Genomic DNA, 15,965 nt, shown 5'->3' on the forward strand with positions numbered 1-15,965 from the left:
TACTCTTTGAGTGACTTCCTTCCTTTGACATGTTAAAATAATCTTTTATTGGTTTCTAAGGCACTTGCAAGGTGCTCTTCGGAGTGTTTTTCTTACAGTTGTTATTCTTTATTTTCCTCACATGAACTCCCTTACCAATTTGGGGGAAATTACCTCAAATGCTTTTCCTTGGTATATGCTTTTCAGGGAAAGCAAGCAATAACAACAAAGTATATATGCTTTTCTTTTGGGTTATTGACTTTTCAAAATCCTTCCTTTCAGTTGATTCCTAGATGGAGCTTGTATTTATCTATTTCCCTTTTTAAAAATTTAGAGTATAGGGATGGGTTTCTTGGTTTTCCCTTGTCCCATAAGGATATAGAATTTAATTATATGTTATTAATTTTTGCTTTGTGGCTTACCCACAGCAATCTCTTGGGTCCATTCCTTATCCTGTTTAAGATTAAAGTTCCTTCTATTTTCCTTGTGAGATTTAGAGAGCAGTACTAAATTTATTAACATCCAGCCCACATCCCTACCTGCTCCTCACCACCCCCTGCTGCCACACCCCTGTATGTATGGCTCATCCTGATTGAACAGTTGGTTACTGTGTATTTGGATAATTAGTGCCTTCTATTATTATTATTTGAACAATCTTTTTCAGCCTTCCCAATTCCATTTAACGTTTTCTATCTCATCATTTCACTTGGGTGATCTATAATAAACATTTTTCTGTACATAGAAGTTTTAACATGAATTGTTTTTACAGTTGAAAAGTTATAAAATAAATCTAGCCTATGAAGCTTGTTCAACAGATACTTTTTCAGTACTGTTATGTACCAGTCCTAGACACTGGGAATAAGCAAGCACTGGAATCAAATTTCAAATTCTAGTGAGGGGTGGTATAGGGAGACAACAAGATATAATTTCTCAGATGTTGATAAGAGCTTAGAAGAAAAAAAGTAGTATGATAGTTCAGAGCCACCCTTGTCATCTAGTTCTACCAGAGAATTAAACACTAATTCCCTAAGGCACCCTTTATATACAATGAATTATTTTATCTCCTATGCAATTTGAGTGATACCAGCTGTGTACCATCCGTGGGCAATAGGAGAAAACTGTCACCAAAATCATTTTCTGTAGGATTTATACTGTCATGGAACGCTAGTTGAGAAAGGCTGGATTAGAGACCATCAGTTGTAGGAGGGAGTGCTGCTCGGGGTTACTTGGTCAAGGAAGGCCTTTCTGACAAGAAGTCTTTGAGAAGACACCTGAATTCAATAAGGGAGGGATGTCCCCTGCAGATGCAAGGGGAGGGGAGGAGGGCAGCCAGAGACAAGAGTGTTTGTTATATTTGAGGAACAGTTAAGAAAAAAAAAAAGATTTTATTTATTTATTCATGAGAGACACAGAGAAAGGCAGACATAGGCAAAGGGAGAAGCAGGCTCCCTGCGGGGTGCCCAATGAGTTCCTCGATCCCAGGACCCTGGAATCCTACCCTGGGCTGAAGGCAGACACTCAACCACGGAGCCACCCAGGTTTCCCAAGGATGGGGTTTCAAGCAACAGATTCAGCCTACTCTAGGGAGCTCTGTAGTGTAAATTATACTGCAGAGTGTGTCATACTTTGAAGCAATGGAGCTGAATTTGTATATGTGTACACGTGCTAATCATTGGCTTTGGGCTGCCCAACAGGGTGATGCCACTCTCAGGCAATTTTGGTTCCAAATAGATGAGTTGGCTCCAATGTCAAAGGTAATCCTCTGAAGATTATAGCAAAGAGTGTAGGGGCTAGAGGGTGAGAGCACAGAGCTGGTAAAAGGGATCCAGGGGGATCTTCTTGGGCATCAACAGTCTCCACCCCAGGGCTAACAGAGCTTCTCAGGCTGGAGGATAGGGCTTGAAGCATGGGCAGAGGATAGTAAGCTTTCCCCAAGTGGAAACCATCCCTGTTTGCTTGGCTCTGTGTTTGTTATCTGGTCTGGTTCTTACTCACCATAGAGAAACTCAGAGATGTTTCTGAGTGGGAATGAATGTAAGCATGAACCCATGCCAGGCCCAGGAATTAATATTGAGAATTTTTAGAAATAATTTGGCAGAAGCCACATACCCCAATATTGCACCTTCATAGAGGATGCTAAGCTCTTCTGTATAGGAATGGAAGGCTGGTGGAAATACAGTTCAGAAATCTGGGAGGTACATCCATAAAAATGGCATATAAACTGAGTGTGAGCAAGTAAGAAGTAATACATCTGAAGGACAAAAAGTCCAAACATCTTAAGAGTATGATGTGTTCTATTTAAAACTACAAAGGAAAAAAAAAAACAGTGAAAAATAATCTATTTAAATGTTCAAGAAAATATTTAGTTGTGTCAGCAGTGGGGTTTTGGGATTTGTGTGTGTGTGTGTGTGTGTGTGTGTGTGTGTTACTTGGTGTTGGACTGAGAGGGACATTTTCTCATAGAGAACAAGAATTAGTATAGCTGAGTAGCACTAGGCTGTAGAGCTCTGAATCAGAGTGATGTTAGGCACTATGGAGGGGCACATCCCTCTGGGTGCCATTCTGAGTAGTTGAAGTTGGAGGCCAGTAATGCTGTTGAGAAGGAATCTGAGGCCACGTCCAGGTTCAGGAGAATATTATTACTAATAGTTAACATTTATTTAGCACTTCCTACACACTAAACACTGCTAATGCATTTTGTATTATTTAATGTGCTCATTAACTTGTAAGAGACAAGTACTTTTATTGCCATTATTTCCATTTTACAGATGAGAATACGGTGCAATCACTTATCAGATACCTTCCAAGGGCCAAATTGTTCAGGGTTGCGCAAGTGGTAAGTGGAAGAACTGATATTTGTTGTTGTTGTTTTTTAAAAAGGTTTATTCATATGTGTGCAGTGGGAAGGGCAAAGGGAGAGGGGGAGAATCCTCAAGCAGATTCCCTGTTGAGTGCAGAGCCCAACATGGGACTCGATCCATGACCCTGGGATCACGACCATGCTGAAATCAAGAGTTGGACGCTTAACCGACTAAGCCATCCAGGTTCCCCAATAACTGGGATTTGGTATTAGATTCTACTCATAATCATTGGAATAGAGTTGAACGCTATGATTAATTACAGGAGGAATGAATGGCATATCATGCATTTTCCTCCTCTCATTCTGATCTCAGTCATCTTTCCTCCCCCTTTCACATCTGATCAAATTTAAACTACTTTCTCATTCTGTGTTCTACACTCTTGTATGGGCTATCTACACTCTTGTATGGCCACCTAGCTCCTAGCCCTTTCCCAGCTAACTCTTACAAGTTCTTTGGAATACAGTTCAGGCATCACTTCTTTCAGAAACCTTCTCTGATTTCATTAATCAGAATTGGTGCTCCTTCTATGTGATTTCTCATAGTGTTATGAGACTCACTTGCAACATAACACTTTTTATTGTGAATTGTGATGGCTTATTTCTGTTAAAATGAGCTGAAAGAAGAGAACATGTAGTGTTTTCATGGAGTGAATGAGACCTGATGCCTCATCTCTTGGCTCCAAACTATTGGTAGTATCTTGTAAAAGTTCCCTGCTTTCCAGGTTCATTCTTGTAATTATAATACACAGGTATTGGACTGGTTGAAATTTCCAGCTCTGTTATCTTTTTTTTTTTTAAGATTTTATTTATTTATTCATGAGAGACACAGAGAGAGGGGCAGAGACATAGGCAGAGGGACAAGCAGGCTCCATGCAGGGAGCACGATGTGGGACCTGATCCCAGGACTCCAGAACCACGCCCTGGGCCGAGGGCAGATGCCCAACCGCTGAGCCACCCAGACGTCCCTCTGTTATCTTTTTTTTTTTTTTTTAAGATTTATTTATTTATTTATGATAGACAGAGAGAGAAAGAGAGAGAGAGAGGCAGAGACACAGGAGGAGGGTGAAGCAGGCTCCATGCCGGGAGCTCGACGTGGGACTTGATCCCGGGACTCCAGGATCGCGCCCTGGGCCAAAAGCAGGCGCTAAACCGCTGAGCCACCCAGGGATCCCCTGTTATCTTTTTTTATATCAGTTTTGGAACTTCCAAATATTCAGTAAAAATTTTACCCATTTACATTTGTTTTCTATTATATGCATACAATACAGTATTTCCTTCCATTAACCATTCTGTCTTCTGTAGCAAAGCTTACTAAGTGTGATTTCATCTAAAACAATTTGTTGGGAGCAATACATGGACTCTTTGTATTAAAAATGTCTTATTTCTTAAGTTGGGGGAAGTATGGAGAGACATATAGCAATATGTATGTTGTTATATACATGTTTTAAATATGATTATTTTATAAAAAATATAAAAAGAATATTTATATTCTTTGTGTATAATAAACTATAGAATGAATTATAGAATAAATCCTATAGAGAGTATAAAGAAAGTGAACTTATCTAAAAGATATCCAGTATGTTAGGTTAAATCTTTACACAGTTATGTTGAGTGAAAAAAAAAAAAGTACCAGTTATTTTTAAGATTTTATTTACTTATTCATAAGAGACACAGAGAGAGAGAGAGGCAGAGACATACACAGAGGGGGAAGTAGGCTCCCTGCAGGGAGTCTGATGGCTGACTTGATCCTTGGACCCTGAGCCTAAGGCAGATGCTCAACCGCTGAGCCACCCAGGCATTCCCCTCAAAAAGGTAACAGTTATTAAAACACAGATACATGGATATAAAATGTTATCCTGACCAGATTTACATGAGAGATGAAGACTAGAATCTTGGGTAATATTGGGTCCTCATGAATGAAATCAATTAAGTTTAGAGATACTATTTATCTATAGTGAGATTAAAACATAATTAGCAATTATAAAGAAGTCTACAGGGGTTCTGATCTTTAATGGAGCAATGGGTAGATTCTTGGAGACTTGGAGGTTTTCATCTTATTTCTTCTCTTTTCAAGAAAACTTAAATCTCTTTCTAAGCAATATCTGGGGGTTAAAGGGGACTTGTTGAAGCTAATTCATGATTTAAATCAGATACACACATATCCGTTTCCTGAGATAGGATAGCCAGTTTATGTATGCGAAACAGGCCCACTGAGAAACAGAAAAATTAATGACAGCCTGGATGTTCTTTTTCAAATTCTTAACCTCAAGCAGGAATCTCTTTGTTTTTTGTTGCCTTTTTTTTGTAACGATGACAGTCACAAAGAGAAAAATAAATGCTTTGTTCTTCTTAAAAATTTACATTATTCATGCTAGTTAAATATCAGTGAAAACTGTCCTATTTTACTCAGTAGATAAAGCTACAAGTTACAAGGTGAGAAAAGTTTCTACCCTATTGGAAAACTATGAAACATATTTTTAAAAGTGTCAGAGCAGGAGGGAAGCTAGTTTGTATGCTCCTACATTAGGCTTCCATTTTTCTGATGTGACAAATAAAGTCACTGCCGAGCAAGGTGGTTCTTGTTGGAACAGTGTTCTGAAGGGACCTCACTAATTCAGTTAAAAACTAGGTCATACTCCACTACTGCAAATATCACTCCATAGAAAAACTCTGTGCAACAACAGCTTTTTAGATTTTATTTATTTATTCATGAGAGACCAAGAGAGGCAGAGACACAGGCAGAGGGAGAAGCAGGCTTCATGCAGGGAGCCTGACATGGGACTCGATCCCAGGTCTCCAGGATCAGGCCCTGGGCTGAAGGCGGCGCTAAACCGCTGAGCCAGCTGGGCTGCCCAACAATAGCTTTCTAAGATCCAGGCACTAACCTCTTTATTTCACAAAATGACAGAACTTGGCAAAAACCCAGGAAAAAGAATAAAGAATCTCTTGGAATTCTTTAAAATAAGTTTTATTTAGCTAGCATGGCAAACTAAACTAATAGCTCATCTATTTTACTTGAGGGTTTGCCAATAATATGTATGTTCTGTATCAGGAGGTGTAAATTGGGCTCAAATGTAACTTAGTGCAGCTTCAGAATTGTTACATGAGAGGCTAGATAGAGGAAGTTCAGGACAGGGCTGCTGGGAATATGCATTTTAACAAATACTCCAGGTTATTCTGTTGCACTTTGGGAAAAGCCTTAGAGAGTAATTCTTAATAATACTCACATAGAAATTTGCTTTTAGGTAAGAAAAGCATAAAACATATGAAGATATCAACAGAGTTGATTAGTGTGGTTAAAAGGTGATAGGTTCTTTTAAAAAAATATTTAGTTAATTAACTGGAATTAAACCTAGTTGTGGACATGGCTTTTCAATTTGTTCCACTGAATAGGATTGGAGTATCTATTACCTGTGAATTATTTTTGGCCTTAAAAAAAATCTATTCTCACAAATTATGTGGAAACTTTCCTCTTTCCAGAGTCTTTATGTCATTAGTAATTTGTGTTGCAGAATTGGTTTTCCCTTGTTAGAGAATGAGTCCATCAATCTGGCAGCTTATGCCAGTTTTCTCAAGCAAGGCTGGATACAAACCACCTGTAGATCTTTTAGGACCTACAGTTGCTAAGGCTCCAGTCCTTACCCTAATCAGAATCTCTAGGGACTGGGGACAGCTGGGTGGCTCAGTGGTTGAATGTCTTGGCTCAGGTCATGATCCCGGGGTCCTGGGATTGAGTCCTATATCAGGCTCCCCACAGGGAGCCTGCTTCTCCCTCTGCCTATGTCTCTGTCTTCAATCAATCAATCTTAAAAAAAAAAAAAAAAAAAGAATATCTAGGCACAGGACCCAAAAATCTATTTCCTTAAAAGTTTTACTATACAGCCAGGCTGAAATACAGTGGTTTAATGATAGCAAAAGAAACTTTGAGACTTTTAAAGAGATTCTTCTTGATTAGATATTTCTTTACTCTTGATATAGCCAGCACCACTGTTGCTCTAGGTTCAATGTATTCCCTGTAACTCTGGATTTTGTGCTAAGCCATCTCTGATGCAGACTCTGTGAGAAGCAAAGATTGCAACTCACTTCTGGAGTTGAGAAGCCAGAAAGGGCCAAGACACACTGACAAAGGTGAAGTTTTCTCTACATGGCAGTTTGATCATCTTGAATAGTACAGAAAACTGGTGGAAGCAGTGCCATACCACCTGGTCTGAAGAGCTGGGGGAGGAAGGTTTTGGAGAATTTAGCACTTAGGCCTTTGAAGCACCTTGGTACACTATTGGATAACAGGAGCTTGACTCTGCTGAACAACAAAGGCTCTAGCCCGCAGGGCTGAACACGCTGAGGTTTAGGTCAAGTTTTGAGAGGTGGCAGAGAAGCAATGGGCTCCCTGACTTCCAGACTCTGGTATTACTGGCCAAAGGATGTCTAGGCAATTTTTAAGATCCCTAAGGTAGGTTATTTTACAAACTCTCTGTCTTGTGCCTGAATTGTTCAAGATGCTGAGACCGACAGCTCCCTGCATGGTTTTCCTATATGCTTCTTCCTGAGCTTGCCTGTATAGTTTTATGTCAGAACGTAAATTTCCAGAAAGCAAAAATTACTTATGTAGCTACTCTGACCAAGGGTCTAGCACAGTGCTACTGAGACACACCTGCTGAATACCTGAGAATGAAAGTAAACCTAGTGTTCTCTACTACTTCTAGTTTCCACACTCCAGCCATCAAGTTGGCAGAGATTGCTACCCCACAGACTAGGGGGAGGTGACATGGGAATTAAACGCCCTTTCCCTCAGCCAGTGCCAAATTACAAATGTCATCAGGGCACCCCCATGTTTACTGAGTCCCTGGAATGCTTTCCATTACTGAAGGAAGGAACAGAAAAGGTTGTGAAACTTTCAGGTACGATGGAACAAGGGCTATAACCATTTTCTGACAGGTGCCCTTAAAATCTTGCTACCCAAAGCGTGGTCCTAGATCAGGAGCATCATCATCACCATCTGGAGCTTGTTAGTGAGGCAGAAACTCGGGTTTCCATTCCAGATTTACTGGATCGGAATCCTCCTTCTACCAAGATATCCAGGTGACTGCTATTAATATTTAGAATTTCAGGTATCATTTGACGTATTCATTCATTCATCGAGCAGAAACAGCTCCCGAAAACAGATGCAGCCCTTTGTGCCGGCCTCGCACCGGCGCGGCTCGGTAGCAACCGAACCCCCAGGGACATCGGAGCGGGTGCTGCCGAGGGCAATTTGGTGATTGGCTGCCCAGGCCACGTGACCGGCGCCGGGCCTGTCCTGTTCCGCGATTGGCTCTCGCGGACTCTGACGGACAGGGCCGGGGCGGGGCAGAGCCCGGGCTGTGAGGCGCGCGCGGGGGCGCGAAGGCACGAGAGCGCGAGTGCGCGTGCGCGAGCGGCGGGGCTTTCTCCGGAGCCGTCGGAGGGAGCCGGAGCGCTTCTCCTGAGGTAAGCGCGGCGGCGGGGCTTCCCCCGGCCCCTGCCGCCGCCAGCGCTGACTAGCTGGGTGGGCAGGGCCGGGCGGGATTGAAGGGTGAAGTCTGGGGGCCGCCCCGGGAGCTCTGCCTCGGGTAGAATGCGGACTCGGGCTCAGCCACCCCCGTGGGGTGCCTCGGTTTCCCTTTTCCTGCCCTCTCCATGCGCCTTCCTCTCCTCACCACGGTGACGAGCCCGCCCGCGGGGAGTTGCCCCCCTGGCAGCCTCGTCTCTGCCTTTGTTTCCCGCCTGGAGGGATGCTGGTCGGGCCCCCTCCCCAGGTAAAGGGTGAGCGTGGTGGGGCGGGGGCATCAGCGGACTCCGGACCTGGGCTTGGGGCCCGGGAGGAGATGGCTTCAATGCGGTGGGACCTGTCACATGTGAGGAGGAAGGGGAAAAAAAAAAAAAAAAAATGTGTCACTTCAGCCGAGCCGCGGGACTCGAACTAATCCGGCGGCGAGCGACGCCGAATTCCTAGCGCAGCTGTGCGGGCGGGCGTGGGGGGGAGGGGGCACGACCCGTGGACCGAGCCCAAGTGTTGCCCGTAGAAGGCTTCTCCGGACCTGTACGCCGGCTCTCCCCCCAGAGTGGCCCCGAACCTGACTGAACGCTTTCAGCCTGCCTGCCAAGGGAATCCAGATTTTCGTTAAGAGGTGAAAAAAAAAAAATTTTTTTTTTTTTTCTTTTTTTAAAGCAGTTGGGCACTGGTCTGAATGAGGAGGAGCAGGTCTAATTGAGAGGCTACAATAAGGAATTACAGATACAGAGAAACTGATGACTGGTAAATTGTGAGGAGGGAAATGCCTGCAGTGAACTGCAGACCAGACCATCTCACTGAGATTCTCCTCAAGAAGATAGGGGCTGGAGGGGCGTCCGGGGAGGGGGAGCGAGGGGAGCGGGGAGCGATCTCTGTAGACCGAGGTCTTTCTGGGCTGCTGAAGAGAGTAATTATTTTGAGCCTGTTAATGGCCTGTAGGGAGAAGGGAAGGCTTGGTGTAAATTACACCTATTCAGACCTCCTTAATTCTTTGAAAAGTGCTTGTTGAAAGACCACTTGGATTCCAAAAACGATTTGTGTGTTGGGGATGGAAGGATGTCTTCGTTCAGTCATACTTTAAAAAGGGAGGTGGTGTGCAAGGCATCTGCTCTCCTCCTCTATTTCCCCAGACCTGTAATAGCACGGGCATACCGTATATCTTATAATGAAATGTTAAAAAGTCTTTTCAGCTTTCCACTTATTTGTTGGGTGTATCTGGTAGTCTACTTGGTAAGAAATGATTCTTTGGTCGTTAGGAACATTTTTACCCGATATCAGAGTTTCAGCGTGATCTATTTGGAACTTATTCTGGTGTGAGATGGAGAAGAATCGCTCTCCCTGATTCCTTAGAGACTCCTTCAAAGCCCTTTTATTACTCTTACCTGCCCACATGCAAAGTTTTGTTTCTTTAGGAAACTCTGATTTTTCAAACACCCAAGACACACCTCATGCCTGTGAGATGCCCACACTCACTAAGAAATCCGTTTACTTGGCAAGTTGAAACGAAGTGAAGAAGGAACACTTAAATTTATTAGGGGAATCGGGACATTTATCAGCTATAGCAAATCAACTTTTTGATGGTTTTCTGAGATAATGAGAGTAAAGTTGCTGCAAAGCTTTTTGGGAATGTAACAAATGACCCTAGTAAAGTGACTATAGATTGTCACCCCATAGATTGGAATATAAGGTAAATTAGTGAGAATGATTCAATTTATTGATTTTTTTTTTTTTAAGATGGCATGGGGGGAGAAGGAATTCTGAAGGTGGAGTAGGTGGTATACTGAGAAGATATGCCTTTATATTTAGAAAAATGTCATTTTTATATGAATTCTGTAAAGGTCATAGTATGTTTACGTTTAGTGTTTGGAAGAGAGCGGTTTATACAAGGGAAAAGAGAAAGACTGGCTGGCTTAGTTCATTTTGAGGGAAGCAGTGTATCTCAGTGACCTGTAAGATAAGGTTTTATTTTCTGATTCAATGAAAGCCCACTAGTGTTGCTTTCGAAGCAACAACAAAATAATTTCCTTTCTGTCATTTATGTCCCCTGGGTCAGGAACAGGGAGGGTGGAGAGCAAATGAGAGAGATTAGAGCCCGACCTGCATACTTAAGCAATAGTGTCCTTTGAGCAGGATCTGTGTCACATTGTGTAAATATAAGAGCCTTCACGTTGAGATGAGTCTGAGCACCTTTGCTAAGACGCATGCTGTAAGATAAAGCGGGATAACATTGCCACAGGTGGGAGCATGGGTGAGATCATCTGATACAGAAGCACTGGGGGAAGAGGAGAGCCTGGAAATGTTTAATGCAGTGAGGTTCTATTGCTTGCCTTTGGAGTCTTAAGGAGACACTTCCAGGCAGAGCTCATTATTGGCTCGACTGGCTGGGCTTTATGTGGCTTCCACAGGCGCTGCCCTTCACGATGGAGACTGCTGCCGAGATTCTGTTTCTCAGGTTGTAAGCATCAGTTATGTTTCTTACATGTTCTAGAAAAGAAAGGCTCACAAAGACACAATCTAGGCTGCCATTCTTTCAGGTCCTTGGCTCATGTCGCCCATAGGCTTCCAGAAATAAATTGTGCCCTCCCTACCGGTAGATGGCACTGCTGTCTCTAGAATTCCTGGAGGAGATGAAACAGAGCTGGCAAACCAGTAATGTGTAGCTTTTAGATTTTGAAAGGCTATCTCAGAAAGAATCTTAAAAAAAAAAAAAAAAAAAGAAAAAAGGAAATAAAAAGTTTTGAAGCCAGAACTCTTTATATTAGTTATGAATAATGTGTGTTGTGGGGAATGAGGAATGGGTACAGTAACGTTGCTGGTTGTGTATAGGGGAAAAGGCAGAGGGTAAACTGACAAGCATTTTATCATAGGCTTTAAAAGCTCTTGGCATACATGTTGGTTAATTGAACATGAGGTTGAAATCCTGATTCAGTCAAAATTCACAATTTCATGGTTTTCTTTGCACATAAAACTAGTCTATATATGGACAGGACTATGGAAATATACATGTGACTTTTAAACCTGATCAATATTCAGTAATTACATGCTCTGAAGGTAGTGGTCAGAGTATTAGTAACAACAGTGCTAGTTGTTACTTTACTGTGGGGCTGTCCAGGTAGGTCAAAGTTATTCTGAATCAGTTTCTTCTAAAACTTGGAAATTCCTAACAAGTATTTTAAGCTTTTCTTAGCTAATGCTGTCCTTTCAAGATTGTTATTTTTCAAATCTTGAATTTTGGTTTCATTAAGATTGTTAGCCAGAATTCATTTATCTATTCTCCTCTTACGAAAGAGCTATTCTTTCTTTGTTAGTGTTTTTTGAGATGGGTTTTGTAGCCATGATATTTGAAAGAGGTGAGTACTTTTGTCAGTGAAGTTACAATCTATATGAGAACCTCCGTTTTGACCCTGCCTGAGCTACAGGATGCTGCCTCTGGGTGTCATTACCCCAGTCATCTGCTTCCTCGTGCAGTTCCCTCCCTAAGGCTCAGCTTATTTGAGATTTATTTCTGTCTCCAAAAGAACTGATGAGCTGGTTTTTACTACCAATGCCGAATCCTAAAATCCTCTGGTGCTAGATGGCAGTAGTTACAACAGTCCATTAACATTGCCTCATTATGTTACCGCAAATAAATCTCTGCCTTTCTGAACCTCCGTTTTCTCACCTGATCACTGGGATTGCTGGGGTGGTGCATGTCTTAAAATCTCTTCCAAGTCTTATTCTGTGGCAGGGTGACTCGTAAGGTATTTCTGAAGCCTCTGAAAAATTCTCATATAGAAGGTAATTTCATACTGTGAGCCTAGGGCAAAAAGAAATCTCACTAATATTTCTTCCCAGAAAAATGACTGTGTATTGTCTTAGAATCCTAATAATTCACAGTTGGAAGAAACCCTAAAGGTGGTTTAACTCAGCTTTCTCATTTTATAGGCAGAGTATCAACTCAGAACTGAGTGATTGACCAAGCTAACAGAAGTAGTCAGTGGTACAGAACTGGTCAGAGAACTAGGACCAAAGCTCAAACTCATCTCCATCTTTCCTTTTCCAAAGCTGCCTTTCTCCAGTTGCCATCAGGACTCAGAATATGCTGTGTCTACAGGGCCAGAGCCAAGAAAAGTCTCAGAGTAATTCCTTAATGTGGCATTTTAAAGCCACAGCATGAATAATGTTGAGTTTGGGTAGAAATTCAAGGTCAGGCTTTTCTTTGCAGCTCATTCTTCACTGACTGATCCTGCATGGGATTCTTTATGTGCATCTTTGTGTTTTTAAAACTCTTTGCATACTGTTTCCTAGAAGAGTCATTTACCAATCAGATATTCTTATATTACGTTCATGGAACCTGAGTGCTATGCGGAAAGAAATATGTCCATATAATAGGCTTCTTTTGTAATCCTATAACATTTAACATATTATTCTGAGAAGGAGTTTCTTAGGCTTTAACAACTGCCAAAGCTGGGTAAGGGGCAAGGAGAGTAGAATCTATGGCACAAAAATAGGGTAGAAATTCTAGAATCTAGGGTAGGTCGTGGAAAATTGCCGGGATGGGAAAATTTTTGAGGAGCTAAAGACACGATAGTGGATGAAAGTTGGGGGTAGAGTATAGAAGTAAACCTATGGAAGTTCTTAGAACCTTTTACCTTTATTAAAATGTTTAAAGTGGCTCACAAAATGAAGATGCTAATAGTATTTTATTCATTTTAAATTAATAATGAATGTGCAAGTATTGATTTCCATTTATCATTGCTTGCCCAGTAAGTACTCCCTTGTGATTTCATCAAAACACTTTCATATTCATGTTGCTTCATTGAAGATGACATGAATTGTAAGAACCTCCTTTCTCACCCAGTCTGATTTGATTTCCAGATAGTCAGTGCTTTTCTGACTTACGACTTGGGGGTTGACTCCTCTATTTTTCACTTCTCAGGTCCTTCACTGCACTGTTTGTTACTATAAGCTCCTAGGACTTGCTATGATCTCAGAGATGCAAAAATAGCATACATATCAGGGATAAAAAAATCTTAAGGTTCCTTTCTTTGTCCTCAAGATTTGCCATAGAAACTGCTGCATGTTGGCTAATAATTTTATTTCTCTTTACTATTTGCAACCCCAAATTCTTTTTCTAATTGTCCTCCAAATAGTAGTGACTCAGAGTTTTTATAAATTCAAAGTATTTTTGTTTTTGCTAGAGCATATACAGAAGTTAATTTGTGTTCAAGTCCTATTTTGGACATGTGAAACGTAACTTTGGTGATGATCACTACATTATAAAGAATATCTGCTTGAAAATTTCCTAATGTCTTTTCTGTGTCACGTTGCCTACACTTAGTACCATGGTGACCCAAGCTGGTGAATGCTACCTTCTGGTACCTTTTTGGGTATGGGCCAGAGTAGTATCTGTTCTTGTTTTAGCAGAAGAAAATTACCCTTTTTCAGAAGGCTATCAATTGAGTTTATGTAATAGAAAAAAAGTCAAAATTTCTACATTCTATTCCCAGTACACTGCTAATTAATTGTGAGATTTTGGGGGGGGGGCACATTATTGACATCTATGAATTTATTTCCTTGTCTGGAAAATAAGAGGGGATAGTGATCACTTAAATTCTTTCCATGTCTAAAATTGTGTGATTCTATGAAATTTTATATGGTACCACTAAGCATTTCCTAAAAGTGCTGGCTACTTAGGAATTACAATCAAAGTTGGTGCCAAGGTAATTCTTTATATCTGCAAATTACTTTCTGGTTTACAAAAATATTCTCTGTCTCCTTTTCACTTAATGTGTGGTCAGAGAACAACAGCATTGGTATCACCTGGTAGCCTATGAGAAATGCAGATTCTCAGGCTTCACTTAGGACCTACTGAATTGGAATGCATTTCAAGATGCCTAGTTGCTATATGTGCACATTAAAGTCTGAGAAGTGCTGCTTTGTCTCATTTGAAGTCTCACATTGATTCTGTGAGCAAAGAGGTATTCTACAGATAAAGAATCAGGGAACTAAGACTCAGTTGTTAAGTAAGTCAAGGTTATTGTGCTCACCTCTTACCCAGAATGCTGTACCAAACAGTGTTATCTATAGTGTTGTCGTCTTGGTTGGGCTGGAGCCAACTTATCTGATAAATAGTAACCACTAGCAACCCAGCAGCCCATGGCCTTAGGTGTGGCTGTATTACTGATTCTGGCCACCAGAATGTGAATGGAAGTGCAAGAGTGTCACATTCATTTCCAGGAAAAAAAACACAGAAACTGCCCATGTGAGCTTCCATGATGTTTTCCACTCCTGGCTGGCTGGAATGGAGAAGATTCCCAAGGCAAGCTTGGAAATCAGGTTGTGTTTTTTTGTTTGTTTTTTGTTTTTGTTTTTGTTTTTGTTTTTTTTTGCTTGTTTGTTTTTAAATCAAGTTTTGAAAAAGATGGCAGAACATTTGTTAGCTGGGTGCCTGGATCACTGTGTCAGTGAGAACCACTCCACTGACTGACCTGTTTGTCTGTTCAGTATGTATATAGGAACCAGAAATAAACTTTTTTTGGGCTTGAGTCGTTCTATGTATTTGAGTCTATGTGTTAAGCACTCACAAATTCACCTGAGCGGTGGCTCTGGATTTGAAGTTGTGGATCTTCTGGCCTAATGCATTCATTTATTTTTTGTCTTTGGCAGTTGGTGATCAGTCAGTGGTGGTCCAACATGCAGAAGTGAGTGAGTGGTGAAAAGCAGCAGAGCTGATGGGTCATGAGGATGTAAGTGCGTTTGAAGGCTCTCACACCCTTTACTCCAGGGTAAGTCAAAGGCATTCTCTGCCATTGTTTTTCTGGTTTTACTAAGTCTTAGAGGCTTTTGTCTCACTAGCCTCTTTGAGTCAGTGCAATGAAATGCTGTGTCTTTAAAAGTTTCCCAGAAGCACTTATCGATTCAACTTGTAGACACCATACAAATCAACAATTATGAAGAGAAAATTCATCAAGGTGATGGGATAGAAACTGTGCATGGAAGTATCTCAGCAGAGGAATTTTCAGTGAGTTTGTACAGAATGCGATTTACATGGGAGGAGCTGGTTGACCTTCCTGACATACATAGTAGGGAAGGGAATCAGGCCTGATTGCCTTTTTTGTGTAGCGGTATCCTAGTGTTACCTCTGCTGGCATATATTCCCCTCTCCCAGCATCTTCCTCCTCCATGGCTTACTTTGCTTGACTCTTCCTTCATTAATCATTAATTTTTTTTTTTTCCAGGAAGGAAACAACTTACTAGAGAATTAATGATTCCCACTTTGGATAATAGCACTAGCAGACATGTGTTTCTGTCTGTTTCATTTTATTTTAGCCAGTTTCATGGGAAGCTACATGTCCATTCACGTCTCTCTATTTGCAGTCCCTAGTATAATGGATGTGGGTATTGGGAGCATTATAATCAAAGTTGGTTTTGGATTTTTATTTGTGCTGATGATTTTTGAGACCAGAGGGAGAAATTTACTATTTGGGATTCCTTCCCACAGTACAAGTGGAGGTCCAGGAAGGATGGGTTGAAAGGACATCATAACCTTTCTGAGATTCCTGGCTTTAAGAGCTTAAACTAAAAGCAGACTCCTTGAAGAGAAAATTATAATTA

General features: G+C 41.4%; 1 protein-coding gene across 14 annotated transcripts in view; it reads left to right on the plus strand.

The window, feature by feature from the left end:
• Nucleotides 1-8,178: 8,178 nt before the first annotated feature.
• The window catches only part of TMEM108 (transmembrane protein 108), a 343,659-nt gene continuing 335,872 nt past the window's right edge, over nucleotides 8,179-15,965 (plus strand). For 6 of the 14 annotated variants that reach the window (XM_049099814.1, XM_049099815.1, XM_049099816.1 and 3 more), the window contains exons 1-4: nucleotides 8,222-8,305; nucleotides 8,881-8,985; nucleotides 14,589-14,687; nucleotides 15,018-15,136. The gene's annotated coding sequence lies outside the window, so the exon portion shown is untranslated. Of the gene's footprint in view, nucleotides 8,306-8,880; nucleotides 8,986-14,588; nucleotides 14,688-15,017; nucleotides 15,137-15,965 lie in introns of all 14 variants that reach the window. The other 8 variants (XM_049099825.1, XM_025449137.3, XM_049099819.1 and 5 more) reach the window with 5 other exon arrangements.

This window comes from Canis lupus, chromosome 23 (assembly GCF_003254725.2).
Source record: "Canis lupus dingo isolate Sandy chromosome 23, ASM325472v2, whole genome shotgun sequence".
Lineage (NCBI taxonomy): Eukaryota > Metazoa > Chordata > Mammalia > Carnivora > Canidae > Canis > Canis lupus.